The sequence below is a fragment of the Trachypithecus francoisi genome, unplaced genomic scaffold (genome assembly GCF_009764315.1).
Source record: "Trachypithecus francoisi isolate TF-2019V2 unplaced genomic scaffold, Tfra_2.0 Lachesis_group10, whole genome shotgun sequence".
Classification (NCBI taxonomy): Eukaryota; Metazoa; Chordata; class Mammalia; order Primates; family Cercopithecidae; genus Trachypithecus; species Trachypithecus francoisi.
This window is the reverse complement of record NW_022681455.1, coordinates 14,250,978-14,255,747: the sequence shown is the minus strand read 5'-3', so window position 1 is coordinate 14,255,747 and position 4,770 is coordinate 14,250,978. Positions and strand designations below refer to the sequence as shown.

Genomic DNA, 4,770 nt, shown 5'->3' with positions numbered 1-4,770 from the left:
GACTTTGTGATGACCATGTTGCCCAATCCAGCCCAGGGAGCACCCACCCTTGGGCAGAGTGCCTCCATGCAGCCCTCACCCAATCTTAGTTCATCTTCAGTGGCAGGGCCAAAACAAACACCACATAACATAAACAAACAACAGTAAGGGAGGTTTCCAGTCCCTCTCAGGAAAGAGTAATAGGGAAGAGGGTTAAAAACAATGCTGACATATTCACAATTTCACATGCAAATTCCCAGAGTATAAGTAACAAACCAAGTGAACTTGAAATTCTAAGAATAGAAAATAAATTGGCCTCATGGGTCCAAATGAGAGTTAGGAACTCATGGAACTAAAAAGTCCAGAGGTGGAGCTAGTTATAAACATAGGTAGTGTATTAGTACATCCACCCACTGTTATAAAGAAATACTCGGCACTGGGTAATTTATCAAGAAAAGAAGTTTCATTGCCTCCTGGTTCTGCAGGCTGTGCGGGAAGCATGGAAGTATCTACCTTTAGGAAGGTCTCGGTAAACAGGAAACAGTCATGGCGGAAGGTAAAGGAGGAGCAGGCACATCACATGGCCAGAGCAGGAGCAAGAGGGGCAGTGGGGGTGGGAGGTGCCACACATTTTTAGACAACCGGATGTCATGAGAACTCTATCACCAGAACAGCATCAAAACGGGAAATCTGCTCCCATGAGCCAGTCACCTCCCACCAGGCCCCACCTCAACACTGGGGATCACAATTTGACATGAGCCTTGGGCGAGGACACAAATCCAAACCGTATCAGGTAGATTGAGGAGCTCAAATTATGTCAATAAAATAGAAGTAAAATCTCTTGGTCTTGCTTTCTCTTGTGTTGACTTTATTCTCAATAAACTTTTTAAACTTGAACTATGTCTGAGATGGTCACTAGAGAGTATAGTTTACCTTCTATCAATCAGCTTAGTAAACCCAGTGTAAAAAACTCCTTTTCCTAAATTATTCCAGAAAAAGTCCTGGGGTCTCCTTCTGGTTTAATGAAGCACACAATTATTTTCCAATCACAAAGAGCAAGGGTGTGAAGTGCTATCACTGAGCTTCCTCATCCCCAGAGGTTGGAAAGATGGTTCCCCAAAGGAAAGTCAGAGGAAGAGGAAAGAATGCTGAGCAGCCAAGAAGGACAGATATCTACGATGCTGGCCTGGAGCTCTTGACTTGGCTTTGGCAAAGGAAGAGTGCAGCTTTATTTTTAAATACATATACACAAAATATATACACATAAAAATAATATAAATATATATATAGCATATATCTGTGCATGCAAATGTGATATATATATATTATAGCAAACCCTATCAGCTACCCAAAAAGTGAACTCCACAAAGGCAGGGAATATTTTTTATCTGTTTTGTTTGCTATTGCATCACCATTATTTATAACAGTGCCTGGCACATAGTGGGTCCCCCCAAAATAGCTGATGAATAAATGAGTATGGAAATCCATACATATGAAGAGGAAAGCCCAGGGGAGAGTGTGTGAGTGGAGACTGAGTATATACCATAGGCTGCCCCACCAGACGGAGGGTATTACTGATGCTCTCCTAACATCTGCCCATTACTAATGATGGATTTAAAGTCTCCAGACAGTGATAAAGACTGTGTACCCCAAATACATGGCTTCTTTGACTTATCATGCTAATAATTTCACCTTCAGGGAGTAACAGAAGTTGTATCCCTTAGAATTGTCTCTCAGCAACCAGTGAGAACCATTTAGGATTGAAGGTGAAAGAGATAAAAAATCGGCCGGGCGCGGTGGCTCAAGCCTGTAATCCCAGCACTTTGGGAGGCCGAGACGGGCGGATCACAAGGTCAGGAGATCGAGACCATCCTGGCGAACACAGTGAAACCCTGTCTCTACTAAAAATACAAAAAACTAGCTGGGCGAGGTGGCGGGCGCCTGTAGTCCCAGCTACTTGGGAGGCTGAGGCAGGAGAATGGCGTGAACCCGGGAGGCGGAGCTTGCAGTGAGCTGAGATCCGGCCACTGCACTCCAGCCTGGGCGACAGAGCGAGACTCCGCCTCAAAAAAAAAAAAAAAAAAAAAAGAGATAAAAAACCTTTGGAAGAAAGTGGCCAGACCAGTCATGGCGGTTCGCACCTGTAAATCCCAGCACTTTGGGAGGCTGAGTTGGGAGGATTGCTTGAGCCTAGGAGTTGTAGACAAGCCTGGACAACATCATGAGACCCTATTTCTACAAAAAATTAGCCAGGGATGGTGACATGCACCTGCGGTTCCGATTACTTGAGAGGCTGAAGTGGGAGGGTCACTTGAGCCCAGGCGACTGAGGCTGCAATGAGCCAAGGTTGCACCACTGCTCTCCAGCTTGGGGGACAGAGCAAGATCCTTTCAGAAAGAAGAAAGAAGGAGAGAGAGAAGGAAGGAAGGAAGGAAGGAAGGAAGGAAGGAGGAAGGAAGGAAGAAGGAAGGAAGGAAGGAAGGAAGGAGGAAGGAAGGAAGGAAGGAAGGAAGGAAGGAAGGAAGGAAGGAAGGAAGGAAAGGAAGGAAGGAAGGAAGGAAAGAAAGGAAGAAAGGGAAAAGGAGCCATAGGATCCAAGCTTTAAAGGTATTGGTAAACATGCACCTCAGATGTGCATTTCTGAAAATGCAGATGTAGTGATTCAAAATTTCATATGGGCCAACAAACAAGATTTTTTTCAGCAAATGTGAATACGAAGAACAATGAATGGGGAATATATATACAAGATATTAAAATACAGTAGTCCCTCAGTGTCCATAGAGGATTGGTTCCAGGACTCCCATGGATATTAAAATGCTCAGGTCCTGATATAAAATGGTGCCATATTTACATATAATCTATGCACATCCTCCCATATACTTTAAATCATCTCTAGTTTACTTATAATACTAACACAATGTAAATGTTATGTAATTAGTTGTTAAAATTTGTACATTTTTCATCATCGTATTGTTATTTTTATTGTTTTTTTTTTTTTTCCTGAATGTTTTCAATTTGAGGTTGGCTTAATCTGTAGGTGCAGAATCTGTGGATACAGAGGGCCCACTGTACGTACTCTTTTTGAGGAGTAAGGATGGTATCCAGTGAAAACTGGAAACCCTGTTAGATAAATTCTAAAAGAATTGTCACACTCAACTCTGTATTCTACAATGGCAGTAACTAAACAGTATGGTACTGCCTCAGAACAGACAGACACATCTATGGAACAAAATAAAGAATCCAGAAATAAACTGAAACATATCTGGGAATGTAATACATTATATAGATGCCATCCCAAATGAATAAAGAGAAAGTGGATTATTTGATCAGTGGTGTTGGATCAACGCAGAAAAAGCCATCTTGAAAAAATAAAGTTGGATCCATGCCTCACACCTTACACCTGGATAAATTCCAAATGTAAGAAATCAAAACCCCAAATCAGTAGAAGAAAGCATGAGAGGATATGTAATAAGTTGAGATGGGAACAACTTATCCAACATAAGATTCAGATGTTATAAAAGAAAAGGTTAACAAAATTCTATCATGAAAACATAAAATGAAAATTCTCTATGCAATAAACATTACAAGCAAAGTAAAAAAGACAAATGACAAATCAGGGAAAATTCTACTTCCTTCATCACAGACAAAGACCTAAGTTCCCCACCATGCATGTTACCATACAAATTAATTTTTTAAGATGGTCAATCCATTTAAAAATGAGTAAAGGATATAAACAGCTCATAGAAAAGTAAATATAATAAAGCTCTTTAAAACATGAAAAATGTTCACAGCACTCATAAAAAAACACAAGTTAAAACTACCCTGAAATACTATTTTTTTGCTGCTAAAATTGGCAAAGATCCAAAACTCCGATAACATACTCAGTTGGTGAGGCTTAGAGTAAAGGGAATTCATTTATCACTGGAGGGGAAATAAATTGGACGGCCGCAAAGGTCAATATGGCAATATCTATTAAAATTACAAATGTGCCTGCCCTTTGACCTGGCAATTCATTTCACAGCTGTTATCCTACAGTTGTACCCACACATATGCAAAATGATGTATGTCCAAGATTATTTGTTGCAACAACATAAGAGGGAAAAATTGGAAACTACCTAAATGTCCATTAAAAAGGGACCCGGACAAGGAAATATTATTAAGGTGTAAAAAAGAACAAAAGATCTCCAATATATGCTGCTAGCTGAAAAAACAAACAAAGAAAAAACAAGATATGAAACAATGAGTGAAAAGGAGAGAAAAGAATATGTATCTTTTTCAAGTGCATGAAACTCTGGACGGATTACTCAAAAAACTGGGTCCTGAGAGCAAGCCACATTCAGGGGGAGAGAAATTAGACTCCATCTTTGATGGGAAGAGTGTCAAAGAATTTGCAGACATATGTAAAACCAGTTTTTATACTCCTAAAATTCTGAACCCCATGAATATACCACCTATTCAATATTTAATCCATCATTTTTTTAAAAACAAGGGAATGAGTAGCACTGGGTTTCCAAGTTGTGGCGGTTTACTTCTATTAAAAGAAAAGAAAACACTCAACTTTCATCAGAACTTTTTGCAATTTAGACTTGATTTCAGCATTCCAGGAGGTCCTAGGAGAGATTCCTCCTGGTTTCTTGTGGGGATTCTAACCAAACCACAAAGAGAGGGATAGAGACAGAGAGGGAGGAAGGAAGAGAGAGAGAAAGAGAGAGAAATATGTTGTATGTTACACCGGTGGTAGTTAGCAATGTGGTAATTGTTATAACCCCCTTTATATTTTTGTGTGATTTC

General features: G+C 40.2%; 1 non-coding gene across 1 annotated transcript; it reads right to left on the bottom strand.

Moving 5' to 3' along the window:
* Nucleotides 1-3,072: 3,072 nt before the first annotated feature.
* On the bottom strand, nt 3,073-3,133 carry LOC117088870. The gene has a single exon (XR_004439388.1). It is a non-coding gene; the product is annotated as a U7 small nuclear RNA (small nuclear RNA).
* Nucleotides 3,134-4,770: the final 1,637 nt, after the last annotated feature.